Below are 16,029 nucleotides of genomic sequence, written 5' to 3'. Positions count from 1 at the left end.
GTGGAGGCTGTCAACCATTGAGCTTTCAGAGTAGAAGTTATTCCCTACTTCTTTGTTTTAACAGTCCTGAAACTGACAGTGCTTTTAAGGCACCAATATCCATCATGTAAAAAAGGTATTCTATGGAGTGCTGTCCATTTTTAATGACCTGTTCCATGTTTACCAAAGTAAACTCAAAACTCTACAGTGCCACTCGCAGTGCTCTTTTTCAACACAGGAGACATGACAGCGGAGCCTAGATCTATTCAAAGGAGCTTAACCAAAGTTTACCCCTCACCAGGGTAAGTGTTATTGTGCCCACTAATACCAGACTATGAGGTGGTGGCAACAGAACATTTTTTAGGGTTCCGGCTGTTTAGCAGCAACTCTGGTGGGATTATCCTACTAGGCCTAGACAATAAAGGTCTGATAAATTCCACATAACTGAAGTTCTTGCCTTTCTTAGTGAATTTTGTAAGTATTTCATGTGCATGTCCATGGTCCTGTGCACTTGGAATGTGTATTGGCACTGGTATACATTTGAAACACTGAGTGTAGGAATTACTGTAGCATAAAGACCTGTCTTGGCCAAGGTGCATATGGCATTCTGCTTGTTCCTTTGTTCAGCGCCTTCCTACCGACATGAGACATGGCTGGTGGGCTGGGGGGAAATTAACATCCATTCCATTGTAGATTCCCTGCTCTCTAGCTTTCCCTGGATTGTACAGCCTGTAGCCTAGCAGTCAGATCTCTTTGGTTTAAACCTTATGACACTACTACAAAAAACACCTTGGCTAGGTTTGACCAATGTAAGCTGCACCGCATGCAATGAGATACTGTACAATTAAATGGAGGTGGAAAACCATATCAACTAAGGCATGCTTCAACCAGATGAATTCTCTATATTGGCATTGTGTGGGGAGAAATTAAAGCGATTCATTCTGCATGAGGTGTTCCTCATAGAAGAGTCTTCCTGAGCCACACCACTCAGCCCCCATGGACAGATTCAGCCACAACACGCAACCCCTCATGGACAGACCACCACTGCATACACTTCCACGTCGACAAACCCATGCCACCCAAACCTGCACCGTGCCTCCATGAAGGAACTGGAGTAAAGTCACCAAGGAAGAACTCAACTCCACCCTCAACCGCGACACCCCCACCACGTCTACTGATGCCAACCTTTGCAGCCGAAGGACTCCACAGATAGAGCTCAGTCTGCGCAGACAAGCTTGCACCACTAAGCAACCCCAGCAGACAACAAAACGCCAGAAGACCGCACCACCTACAAAATCGCCATGACAGAATACCACCAACTCATCAGATCCACCAAAAGGACCTTCATTCAAAACAAGATCCTCGCCACACCAGCAACTCCAAGCAACTCTTTAGTGTCATCCAGGAATTCACCAAGCCCCCCAGCAAAACCACGGACATCACCCCTTCCCAGGACCTCTGCGACAAGCTCGGATCCCACTTCCATCTGAAAATCAAGGCAATCTACAACAACTTCAACGACGAGACACCCCACTCCATAACTACTTCCTGCTCCAGCAACACCATCCAGCCCAACATCTCCTCCTGCACCCCAGTCACCACCAAAGATATCACTTTGACTATGTCTTCACTCAGGGGCCCCCATGGACCCCTGCACATCGTCCACAGAGCTGCCACCGCCATCGCTCCAGAGCTACGACACACCATCAACACCACCTTCAAGACTAGCATCTTTCCCGACGACTGGAATTGCACAGTAGTCAGACCCCTGCTCAAGAAGCCCTCAGCAGACCCCACTGACCTCAAGAACTACCAACCCATCTCCCGCCTCCCCTTTGTGGCCAAAGTCACTGAGAAGACATTCAATGCAAACTAACCAAATTCATCGAAGAAAACTCCATCCTCGACCCCTCCCAATCCGGATTCCACAGCAACCACAGCACCAAAACTGCTCTACTAGCAGCCACAGACAACATCCGCACCCTCCTTGACCAAGGACACACCGCAGTCCTGATCTTACTTGACCTCTCTGCAGTGTTCGACACCGTCTCCCACCGCACACTCACCGCCAGACTCTACGACGCCGGCATACAGGGAACTGCCCTCGACTGGATCTGCTCGTTCCTCACCGGCAGAACCCAAAGAATCAGACTACCACCTTTCCTCTCCGAACCCACGGAAATCAACTGTGGAGTCCCCCAAGAATCATCGCTCAGCCCCACGCTCTTCAACATCTACATGCCCCCCCTCGCCACCATCGTCAGACAGCACGGACTCAGCATAGTATCCTACGTCGATGACACCCAGCTCATCCTCTCTTTCACCAAGGACCCAATCACCACCAGACTCAACTTCCAGGAAGGAATAAAGGACGTTGCATCCTGGATGAGCAGAAACTGCCTGAAGCTCAACTCATAGAAAACAGAAGTCCTGGTCCTCGGACCCTCGTCCTCTGCATGTGACAGCACCTGGTGGGTACGGCGTGCAGCAGTCCCCCCACACCTACGACCCACACCCTAAACCTTGGCATCGTACTCAGCTCCTCTCTCTCCATGACACGACAGGTCAACGCCGTTGCCAGGCTGTTTCAACACCCTCTGAATACTCCAAAAGACCTTCAAGTGGATCCCCCCGAGACAAGGAGGGCTGTCACCTATGCACTCATAACCCGCAGACTGGACTACGGAAACACCCTCTATGCTGGGATCAACAAGTCTCTACTCCGCAAGGTCCAGACCCTACAGAACACCGCAGCTAGACTTGTTCTTGGCATTCCTCGACACTAATGCACCACCCAACACCTATGGAACCTCCACTCGCTTCCTGTTGAGAAGAGAGTCACTTTCAAGATACTCACCAATGCCCACAAATGCCTCCACAACACCGGACCCCAATACCAAAATGAGAGAATCCCCTTCCACGTACCCAAGAGAAAGCTCTGTTCCGCCAACCTCTCCCTCGCCGAAACCCCGTGCATCTGCTACATCGCAGCCAAGATCTGGAACGAGCTCCGGCTCAACATCAGACGTGCCCTCTCCCTGAACATCTTCAGGAAAACACTCAAACCCGGCTTTTCGACTGATAGGGAGCGGCTCACACCCCCCCCCGCGCCTTGAGACCCTCACTGGTGAGTAGCGTGCTTACAATTCCCCTGATTGATTGATTGGAAGATCCATGTTGGAAACCCAGAGGAGACCTGCTAGCGTCCTGACTGTGACTGTTGTTTTCACCATTGAAGATCTTAGTTGTATCTTTTAGATAGGGTGGTGATTTGGACGTGACTACCTTGAATATGATGAAGGTCTTGAAGGTGATTTGGGCTCACATGGGTATCCAAGGTAGCTCTAAGAGTCTGGTAGTTATTCAGTCATACTTTCTTTGTTGATTGATGAGTTTTGCTTCTGAATGCTGGATGCTCTTTAGAGGTGTAACAGGATGCCTGGGATGATCAGGAGGAAGGAAAAGAACTAGAGCCAAAGAAGAACTTTATCTTAATTATGGAAGATTTAGAACTTTGCTTCACGCTTGTATTTTGCTTGGCTCAGGCTTCCAGTGTGCTTCCCAAAGTGTGATAAATACCATACTTCACTGCAATTCAGGAGAGCTCTGCACATTAGTGCTGAGATAATGTTTGCAAGTTTCAAGACGGTTGAATTTAGGTGCCTTCTTTTAGGCTGGCAAGGAGCATTGGTCTTAGGAGAATCTTGCTACCTTGGCCAGAGTAGCAGATCAGTATATGTACATGCAATCTCAATGGTCTAAGCACCTGGAAGTCTTATTGTTTCTCTATCCAAACTGTCCGGAACCAGTGATCGAAGTCAAAGCATCTTCTTATGCCTATGAGTGACAACTACAAACATAATAATTATATTTTGGTGAGTGTGCGGGATCTACAAAATCTCCACTACCTTGGGACTGCCTATATGTTCCTCTATCCAACCACCAGAGGGACCAGATCATATTTCCCTTCTGCTTAGCATTGTATATTTTGCTTGTGGCCAGTCATCATGATTTTAGAATTGCTTATAGAGTGTGTCTCGATCAAATTGTCCCTGAAGGATTCCTTAACCCTAAATTCTACCGCCCAGTTTGAACTGCCCTGATCTTTTGGCCCTGTGGCTACCCCAGTCCATTGGGTAACCCAACAGTAGACAGAGTTGACTATAAGAGACATTTTTCAAAACACTAAGGTTTGCTATTTTAGGGAACGACCGAGAAGGTGCAGTCCCTCCACTGCTATATGGTGCACTTTCACACGCTATCTTGAGAGTACCTAAATCCACATTACACTAGTTTGGCTATGTTCATAAATAGATAAGGAGAAATGTAATCTTCCTAAACAGTGCTAAATCTGAGATTTATTAAGGTGTTCAACTGTTCCCTGCACATGAGTTTTATGCTACCTAACTGGTCCTTTAGTGACCAAAGTCTTAATGCTTTAAACACTCCAAATCCAGCTCTGAAATCCGAAACTCAATGACTTTGTTCAAAACATAATTATTTATACATGAATTCGATTGGAGAATGACTAGTAAAAGATCATACTCACATTCAGGGCTCAAATTGCCTGTATTATCTAATTGGCTTCCAGTTTAAAAAATAAGCCATTTTGCATAGTGACTTCTATTGGTCACAAGTAAACCTGCACCAATAAATAGAACTCAAAAGTAATTAAAGCTTTTGTAAAAAAACACCCTTTTAAAAACATTGAGAATACTTTAATTTCTCATCTCAATCTGCACTGTCTCCTACTGCACACTGTCTTCCACTTTCCTGGTAACTCCTAATAGCTTTACAGCAAATTTTGTTGGAATTGCCTCTGAAAAGCTAAACTTCCACTATTGACTTTGGTGTGTCCATGTTCTTGTTGGTAGGTGGAATTTTAGGACAAAAACATTTTGGACTGGTTTTGCTGGAAAAAAACAGCATGGTTCCAACCCTACTCAATTGTCCAATTTCGCCTGCAGATTCAGAACCACTAAAGCAGAGGGCAGACACATCCAGGGCTACTCACAAATGTAAATTACAGTAAGTTACATGTGTAAGTTTACACTTACAATTTTGAGTAACTGTACTACTTTTGGCTATATTTACCATTTACAAGTGTAAAGGTACTCAAAAGTATAGACGTAACAGAGAGTGGATCCAAATTTCCGAGTATTAGTTACTCCTGCCTAGTAATTTCAGCAGCACACATGGCCAATCACTGATCACTGATATTGGAACACCCTCAATCGAACATATTGGATACGGATTTAAAATAGAGTCTTAAAGTAAATAATGGTAAGGTAATTTAATATATTTTGACATTTTCAATAAAAATAACATTAAATATCTTATGAAAAAATATTGTAATAACTCTTTTAATTTACAAATAAGAAACCATGTTTACATTATTTGAAATACATTCTATACATAACTATTTGCCATTTTTATTGCAAAATAAATACATATAACATTTCAATTTAGATTGGATTCTTTTTATTAAATCCTACAAGATGTTAAATCAATATAATTATATTTAAATTAATGTAACGTGTTGTAGCATTTTTATGATCTACACTTTATTTTAACTTTTCCCTCTACTTTACCATAGGTAGATCTCCCTATGGTAAAGTATCGAAAAAAATGTTTTTTAAACTTCAAAATAAATAGTAAAAAGGTTATTAAACTAAATTACTTTTATATGTTTATTTAAATATAGAACAACATTTTTTAAACTGCTGCAGCACTGATTAATTAATTTTGACGTAAAATGCAGTTATATTGAATATATTCAATTAAATCAAAATTATTTTTCTGAGGTTTTAATTAAAAAATAATACCACTTAATGAAAAATATATATATATTTTTATTTTGTATGAAAACAATTGAAAGTGATATAGAATTAATTAAAGTAATTTAATTTTAATTTAATAAACAGAATGTTGCAATATTTTAAATTGCCAAAAATGTCATTTAAATATTTTCTAAAAATAATAAATATATCCTATGTTATTTATTTACCATTAAATTAAACTTATTAATATTTTTAAGTTGTTTAAATACATTTCATTTTTTAACCTTTAATAATTTCCTGTGTGGCTTTAATTTGAATACAAGCATGTTTTCTATGGAAGGGTGTAGAAGCACTGTTGTTGGCAATGTGTGAAACTGGACACACCACAGTATGGGTCCTTTTTGCATATAGTAACTTTCAAAAATCGGGTTGTAAATAGCAACGGGCTTACTTTTTGTGGGTAGGTGTCAGTACCTTCCTTTTTTTTTTGTTGAAACATTTTTTATTGTTTTCCAACACAACAATACAACAACCAACTCTCAATCCCCGCCCGTCCAGGAAATACCCCACATGCAACAGCATCCCCGACTCTCCCAAGGACGGCTCAACCTTCCCACCCGGTCCCTTACCCCCCCTCCCCCCTCCCTCTGTCAGTGTGCCCCCATCTTCTACCCCGGTCCCACTTTCGATGTGTCCCCTCCCCCTGGTCAATACAATACAGGGGCCCAACCTCTCCCTAAACCAACAGGACCTTCCAGCTAGCCCAGCCCAAAGTGTTGGCGGTCAGGGCCCGCCGTCTCGCCTCTGCTACTCCCCGCTCCCCACTACCACTTCCCCGTCAGACCCACTCCCCTCCGCCCCCGTCTCGGACATCAACCCCTGAAGTTCTACCACCAACGCTTCCCATGCCCGGGCCGTCGCTAGCGCTTTTTCGTCATCTCGCCGGAGGGCCAGTTGCACCCGGAGCGTGCCCTCAGCCCCTCGGTGTCAGTACCTTCCTTATCCCCTCATTAGCCATACCTAAACTCCTTCCTAAACCCCTCCCATTTAGCAGTAGATATGCCTGTTTTTTCCATCCTCTCCCCAAGTTTCCCCAATGTGTACTATTACGTAACAATCTTATATGTGTGAGGATCTCTCCATTGAAAAGATAGGAGTGGCGGAAGTGGAGATTTACATTTGTAGGTTTGTGATTTGCCTATTGTTATAATTAAGGAGTACTAATGTTGTACTACTTTACCTACCACTAAATGCCGTTTGTGAATCGGATCCATAAAATCGAAATGGCTACATTGGCAGGTTTTGTCTGGTACCACTGTCCCATTGACATTGTCCCATCTGTTTACTGGCACTTTAATAAACTCTCAGAATCCTGAAACCATATACCCAATGAACACATGGTTTTAAGTAATTTGGTGTTGAATCTTTCCCCCGGGAATTGCTAGCAACCTCTGTGTTTTGCAACCATATTTATTGCATCTTCTCTATTTCATGTACCTCTTAATAAATTGAACTTTTTTCTTTGAATTGCAGTAAAGGCTGGATATGTCTGTAATGAGGTATCTGAGTAATACAAACTCACTATCTCCTGGAGTAAAGATTGACTACCCAACATTGTTACTCATGAAGAATCAATGCCTCAAAGAAAGCAGCTTTGTTACCCATGTGGAGTGTCTAGCAGAGTAGGTAGTATCTGAAAAAAACAGCCAGTTTCTTTCAATTTTTTACCTCTGGTCTCTCTTCTGTGTTGTGAAAAGCATGTGTGAAGTCTCAGCTACTGCACTGTTCTGCACTGTTCTGTTTAAAAATGGATTTCATTGCAACCTCCAGTGTCCACCTTTTCAGATGAGGTCAGCAGCTATGCGTATCTGGGTAGTGTGCTGTGAGCAGGTTCTGAATGAGACATGAGAACGTGTGTTGAAAAGCGAAGGATAAGTAAAGAAGTCTGTTATCTGACTCAGCCTGGCATCTGTGCAACAGTAGTACTGTGGCAGATGGGTCCCACTCTGAACTAATAAGATTCAATAAGAAATCAATTAGAACTGCAACATTCCCTTTGGGTACAATTTACTGCTTTCCCTTGTGTGTTTTATGTTTATGTTGTGTATAAACTGTGAGGTTATTTTTGAGATTGCTAGATTCATTAACATACATTGTCAAAAAGCATGTTTCTCTGAGGCGGTTGTCAATGGAATTTGCCCTTTGATATGTGTGGCTAAGGGATTTATTTACCGTGATGCACCAGCTAGCAGATCAAATGTCCCAATCTCCCTAAACATCACTCAGAGGTGCCTGAAAATGCAGGGGAGCTAAACTCACATTAGTTGATAATGGAGAAGCCCACACACCTCTGTCTCTCCTTCCCAGTAGCGGGACTCATTTAAGTATTTTTAAGGAAAAGACTACACCTGGATAGGACGAGATTAATTCAGAGAGAGATGTGTTGTAGGTTTGTAAAGAGCTGTAAATTCTAATCTTACCCAGAATGCTTCACATGAGTAAGATAGGCAGTAAGCTGTTCCTTAGATGACAGTAAGAGGTGGAGAGAAGATGTGGCACACTAACTTGGGTGAGTGCCCCACCAAACACAAAAGCTTCCACTTACCTTCTTAAGCCCCCAAACAGATTGAGAGAGGTAGGAAGGAGCCTGGGAGAACAGAGGAAGGACTAGCTTAGCTGATGAGCCACTGTCCGGTGTTTGGGGTTATATTGTTTCCTGATTTTTACTCTGAATTATGTAGGTTCTCTCCAGAGCTGGTGACACCCACTTCCTATCTCTTTTCTAAGGGGATCGTAAAGGAATGGAGCCTGTGGACAGCTGTTAGACAGATCTGGCAACTGTGCCTTCAAGAGTCGACACTGCAAACTCCTGCTGGTGCCTCAGTCCCCCTCAAGAGGCTGTAGGACAAGTGGCTGGGGAGTAAAGTCAAGGGGGGTGGTCTGCTAAAATGTACATTAGAGCTGTACAAGTGGGAAAGCCTAGAGCTCTTGCTGCTAAGGTACCTCTGCAAAGAGGAAGAAAAAGTGGAGGGAAGGAATCTGGGGGTCAAAAGACCCTGAAGAGGAAGCTTTGGTGGCTTGCACCTTCCAGCTGGAGCGGAACACCTCCAACTCCATCTAAATCACCCCATTGCGGGCCCTGAGACACACATTTTTCCTTGCTGCTCGTGTGAAATGTTATTTATTCTGTATCAGGTGTCTGCGATCACCCACAGACATTGCAATAGGCAAGCGCAATTGCACATTGCAAGGGTTAAGCTCTTTAAAGTGAGTTTGGGCTTAGGCAAATGTGGTCCCTCCATAAAAAGTGAGGACTGTCAGAGGGACTTGATTGCTTCTTTGATTGCATAGAGGTCAAGGAGCTACCCACTTGTGGAACTGAGGAGTACAGTGGTGCAGGATGCTCACCCCCTTTGCATTAAACAGCAATTACAAGAATTCTCTCAGTCCCTCAGTTCTTGATTTTATTTTATTTGAAGGGAAATGGATCAGCACCTCTAAGCAGGATGAAACTGCTTTTAATGTTAGAATACAGCCGCTTTTTAGTATAACGGTTTTTTTTAGGTACTGGATCTAACCATTGAAGAGAGGGTTAGTTGAGGTACCTTGTCAAGATGCTGAGAGAGAGAGCATAGTGCAGGACAGACCAATAAACTTTACTGCCGCACATCGATGGGATTTTCGTAAGCTAAGTAGGTATTTATTGTAGTTTTGTAAATCGCAAACAAGAACCATCGGGAGAGAAAAAGGACTTTTCAGGAGAATGGAGTCCATTCAGTATACAATGTGATGGTAAATAATTGTTACAAACAGAGATTACACTATAGATTCTGATCTTCGGTGTCCATCTGTTATGTGGACTGCAGCATGTATTCCATGACAGTGAAACAAATTGGAACAATAAAAAGGTGATGGATGGAATGCTTGAATTAATCTCGGCCACAGGCAATCACCATGGCCACATCCCAAGCCAACATTTATCATTCAGTAAGCTACCTCAGTTTGGACCCAGTCATGTGCCAATCAGCCTTGATCCTACTCCAGTGGGAACAGTCCAGCTCGAACTGCTAAACCAGGTTCTCCCTGAACCAGAATAAAGCAATATAGGACTGGTTTCACTCTGATATGGGCTCATCAGCCAGGTATAACTGTATTCCATTGACACAGTGAGCACAGGAGCCACGTTTGGGCATACTCATCGCACTTAGGGCATCAGCTGGAAAAACAACAATGTGGTGAATGGAATGCTTGGAACTAATTTCAGCCACTGGAAATTGCTCGGGTAGCATTACAATCCATCATTTTTTACCCAACATGTCACCTAGGTTTGGACACACCCAAATACAAATCAGTGTTGACCCTGCTTCAGCACGAACTCCCAAGCCAGGTCCTCCCTGAACTGGGATACAAGCAAATCAGGACCGGTTTGACCTTGATAAGGGCTCATCAGCCAGCTACAGCTTGATTCCATTGTCACAGTCAACACAGGACCCATGTCTGGGCATACCCATCACACTTTGGGCATCAACTGCAACAACAACGAGTTTATGGATGGAACACTTGAATTCATCTCAATCACTGTCCATCACGCAGCACTGAATCCCAATCCATCAAATTTCGCCCACCATGCCACCACAGTTTGGACTCAGCCATATGCAAACTAGTCTTGACCCTGCTTCAACGGGAGCAGTCCAGCCCAAACTGCCAAGCCAGTTCCTCCATGAACAGAAATACAAGCAGTGTAGGACAGGTTTTGTTCTGATGAGTGCTCATCAGCCAGGTATACCTTGATTGCATTATCACAGATGGCACGGGAACCACGTCTGGGGATACCGATCGCACTTAGGACATCAACTGCAGAAACAACAAGATGATTGATAGAATGCTTGGATAAATCTCTGCTACTAGCAATCGCTCGGATCGCATCTTAATCGTTTTTCTCCCACTATGCCACCTCAGTTTGAACGTAGCCATGTGCAAATCAATCTTGACCCTGCTCCAATCGAAACAGTCCATTCTGAACTGTCACGCCAGGTCAATCCTGAACCTGAATACAAGAGCCTAGGGCCATTTTCACCCTGATAAGGGCTCATCAGACAGGTAAAGCTTGATGGATGGAAAATTTGAATTGATCTGAACCACTGTTTATCACTCAGCACTGAATCTCAATCCATCATTTTTCGCCGACCATGCCACCACAGTTTGGACCCGGCCACATGCAAATTAGTTTTGGCCCGCTCCAGTGGGAGCAGTCCAGCCCAAACTCCAAAGCAAGGTCCTCCCTGAATTGGAATACAAGCAACCTAGTACAGGTTTTGCCAAAATATCAGCTCATCAGTCAAGTGTAGCTTGATTCCATTGTCACAGAGAGCACTGGTCCCATGTCTGGGCATACCCATCGCGCTTAGGGAGTCAATTGCAAAAACTACAAGGTGGTTGAAGGAATGCTTGAATTAAGCTCAGCCAGTGGCATCCTAATCAGTCATTTTTTGCCCACCATGCCTCTTTAGTTTGAACTCAGCCATATGCAAATCAGTCTTAACCCTGCTCCAATTGGAACAGTCCAGCCCGAACTGCCAAGCTAGGTCAATCCTGTACCTGAATCCAAGAATCTGGGCCATTTTCTCCCTGATAAGGGCTGATCAAACAGGTACAGCGTGATTCCATTGGCATAGAGAGCACGTGACCCATGTATGAGCATTCTCGTTGCACTTAGAGCATCAACTGCAAGAAGATGACAGATAGAATGCTTGAATTAACCTCAGCTACTGGAAATCACTTGGGTCATATCCCAATCCAACATTTTTCATCCACCTTGTAACCTCAGTTTGGACCCAGTCACATGCAAACCAGTCTTGTCCCTGCTCCAATCAGAACAGTCCTGCCTGAACTGCCAAGTCAGGTCATTCTTGAATTGGAATACAAGCAACCTAGGAGGGGGTTCACCCTGACAAGGACTCATCAGCCAAATATAGCTTAATTCCATCGACTCTGTGAGCACAGGACACCTTGCTTGGGTATACCAGTAGCACTTAGGGCATCAGATGAAAAAACTAAAAAGTGAGAGGGAATGCTTGAATTAATCTCACTTCCTGCTGATTTCTCTTACCACATCACAATCTATCATTTTCACCCACCATGCCACCTAAATTTTGGACCCAGCCATATGCAAATTAGTCTTGACACTGTTCCAATGGGAAAAGTCCAGCCCGAACTGCCAAGCCAGGTCCTGCCTGATCAGGAATACAAGCAACCCAGTTCTGGTTTTGTCTGAGAATGTCTCATCAGCCAGGTATACCTTGATTTTATTGTCAAAGAGAGAATGGAACACACGTCTGTTCATACCCATTGCATTTAGAGAGTCACCTGCAACAACAAAAAGATGATTGAAGGAATGCTTGAAATCATCTCAGCCACTGGCAATCAGACAGGTGGCATCCTAATCAATAATTCTATGCCCACCATACCACCTCAGTTTGGACCCAGCCATATACAAACCTGTCTTGACCGTGCTCCACTGGGAACAGTCCAGTCTGAACTGCCAAGCCAGGTTAATCCTGAACTGGAATACAAACAACTTAACACTGTTTTTACCCTGATAAGGGCTCATCAGCCAGGTATAGCTTGATTCCAGTGGCACAGTGAGCATGAGAGACATGTCTAGTAATACCCATCACACTTATGTCCTCAACTACAACAGCAACAAGGTGATGGATAGAACACTTTAATTAATTTCAACCACTGGCAATCACTCAGTGCAGAATCCCAATCCTTCATTTGTTACCCACCACATCACCACAGTTTGGACCCAGTCATATGCAAATCGGACTTGACCGTGCTCCAATAGGAACAGTCCAGCCTGAACTGCCAAGCCTGGTCCTACAGGAACAGGAATACAAGCAACCTAGGACAGGTATTGGACATATAAGGGCTCATCAGGCAAGTGATGTTTGACTCCATTGTCACAGAGTGCCTGGGACCCACATCTGGGCATACCTATCACACTTAGGGTGTTAACTGCAACAAAAATAACAAGGTGATTGATGGAATGCTTGAATTAAACTCAGCCACTGGCAATCACTCGGGCCACACCCCAAGCAATCATTTTTCACCCACTATGCCACCTCAGTTTGGACCCATCCATATGCCAGTCAGTCAGTCAGTCGATAGGCTTTATTTCCATAAAATCTTATCTTAAAAAGCAGTTCATACAATATGGTGAAAAAACAAAACCATAACAATACAGTACAGTCAATAAAATATACCATAAACAAATAACATTAATAAGTTACCTTGAACACACAGATTTAAAATCCTCCAATTAAACAATTAATTTAAGCCTTCTTGATCTGATCACCCACGCCCAACTTAAAAACTTTGCCATGGCACACACAATTAGGGGCCGTGAATCTGACTTCAATATTCTCAAGGCTACCATATAGTGCCTAGTACCCAACACCTTGCATAATGGTTTTAACCATCTAGATCTAGGCGCTTTGTAGGCAGGGCACTCAAACAATAGATGGGCAATCGACTCAGTCCTCTGCGAGCAAAAAACACACAAGGGACTAGTTTGAGACGGGATTTTCCAGCGGGCAGTCAATTCTCCCACAGGTAGAACCCCAATTCTGAATTTGATATACAAGGCCCTGTCTCTGGATTTTGAGATTATGTCGAGATAGGGTTCCCGAGACGACACATCCTTAACCAAAAAGAATTCACTGGAGGATCTACATAAATTTGGGTTAGAATTGTTCCTACCCACTACCCAATTCCCAAAAATCTTCTTCAAGGCGGATTTGTGAGGGGCAGACCTGGAATACCATGACTCCCAGAGACCCAATTCCCCCATCCATATGCAAATCAGTTTTGACCCTGCTTCAATTGGAACAGTGATGTGCCTTTCTGCTCCATATGCGAGTGATAATAAAATCACCCGCCCAAGGTCTCTCTGGAGGCGAGTGTCTTAATCATTGGACCGATTCCTACCAGAACAATGTGTATGCTAATTCTAATATACTACATACAGGCACGGTGGCAGGGTACATATTGATGCACCAACTACCAGTGTTTGTTTCTAAATGAATCACAATGTATTCAATAATGCTTCATACAGTTGCTCACAATCAATGCCCACCTCCCAAAACCAGCCACCCACTATGGTTTCAAATACCGCACGAGAGCACAAGAGATAAGTGAGGCATTATTGTTAAAGCAAATATTCATAGGGTTTTAACCCCACAGAGGATAGAGTACAGGGATGACAGAAATAGTAATTCTTTCACTAGATGATGTTGTAGATCCTTTTATGCATGATTTATTACACAACAGCCAACGCGTTTTACCCTTGCGGTAGGGGTGGGCGGAATTTGCGGAATTAACCTTCGCAAATTATCGCGAGAATGTTTAAAATTATCGCAAACAAGCAGAAATATCGCGAAGATGCGGAAGTTTTTTTCCGGCATGTTCGCGAGATTTTCTGCATGGTTGCGGGTCGCCAACTTACCCATGTGGTTGCTTGCGGGCGCGGCCATCTTGTTTTGAGTTGTTCTCGCGGTGCATGATCGCGAGAAGAAAGACGTGATCGCGCGACGCATGACGTCACTGCGGGCGCGAACTGTCGCGAGACAGCGCAAATGGCTAAAAACAATACAACATCTCATGGAGAACGCGACCGGATCAAGAAAACTTGTCGGCGAACGCAGGGATTCAGGTAAGGCGATCGCGCGCGTGCGAGAATGTATCATTTTACAGCGCGAGCAAGAAACAAATTATCGCCAAGCTGCGGAAACCGGAATTTTTGACATTTTCGCGCTCTCCGCGGAACGCAAAAATGTCAAATTATCGCAATTTCCGCGAACGGAACGAAATTTTTGCCCAGGCCTACCTTGCGGGCTTCTTCAGGGGAAATAAGTGGTCCACATAGTCGAGAAAGGGGATTCCAAAAGGTATTGGCCCAAATCGGTCAACACTTTCTTAAATATTTTTTCGATAGCGGAGTCTGAAAAAGGATATTTTTAATGTAAAGATCCGTATTCACTGTCCCATTCAAGAACCAGGGTACATGGAGTGTTGTGCGCTGAGTCGCTGGCCTGTTCACGTGGCACTTCGGGGAAACACTCTTACATTTTACATTTTACATTAAAAATATCCCTTTTCAGATTCCGCGATCGAAAATATATTCAAGAAAGTGTCAACCAATTTGGGCCAATACCTTTTGGAATCCCCTTTCTCGACTATGTGGACCACTTACTTGCCCTGAAGAAGCCCGAAAGCCAGAAACCGGTCCCAGGATGCTTGTTTCCGGTCCAGGGAAGACATTGTTTGGCAGTTCGGGCTGAACTGTTCCCATGAGGCACAGGGTCAGACTGATTTGCATATGGCCATGTCTGAACTGGGGTGGCTGAGAGAGCTAAAGAATGATGATGGATTAAACCTAGATCAGTTGACTGGGGGTGAGTGCTTGTATTGTTCAACACTCCGTCCATCATCCCCTTTGGTTTTGCGCTGTTAACCATTCAGCACAAGTTGGAGGTAATCGTGAGACCCACTTAATACAGATTTCCCTACATGCAATAATTATCAGAGTAAGTAAAAGTTGTTCTTGGAGTGTCCTTGCTCTCCCCACAAGGTTGTTATCTTCTAAGACCCCAAAGACAATAAGTGATAAGCTTACCTCTATTCTTCTTTTCATTAGGATAGTTAGTACCTTACCCACTTCTTGCCAAAAGCGTTGAATTTCTGAGCATTGCCAAAACATGTGGATATCATCCGCATTATTGTCGTCGCACTTCGGGCAATGCTTAGTTTCTTCTCCTATTTTAGACAATTTCAAGGGAGACCAATATACCCTATGGGAAGTAAACAAATGGTTCTTTCTTAATGGGGCATATCTGACAAAGGACCAAAGAGTACCCTTAAATACTTGCCACAAAGATGGTATATCAGCTGCAGGGAGAACTCCCTTCCATCTTCCTTCTGCTAAGGTATTGGGGCCATCTTCTTCTTGTATCAGCATCCAGTACCAGGTTGAGATCTCTTTTTTTGCACTTTAATGTCACAGATTTTTTTTACCCAAGCCATGGCCTGACCTGCATCTGGTTGTTGATGAGCCAAGCTTGTTATTTGTACATATTTAAAACTTGAGAGCGTACTGTTTGTTTCTTGAGCGAGGTGATCCCATGAGATAGCGTTCTCTTCCCCAAGCAGTTGCCCCCATTTTTCTATTCCGGCCTGGATAAGTGGTGTTGCCAATGAGTCCACTAAGCAT

The sequence above is a fragment of the Triturus cristatus genome, chromosome 1_2, assembly GCF_964204655.1.
Source record: "Triturus cristatus chromosome 1_2, aTriCri1.1, whole genome shotgun sequence".
NCBI lineage: Eukaryota > Metazoa > Chordata > Amphibia > Caudata > Salamandridae > Triturus > Triturus cristatus.
This window is presented reverse-complemented; position numbering follows the sequence as displayed.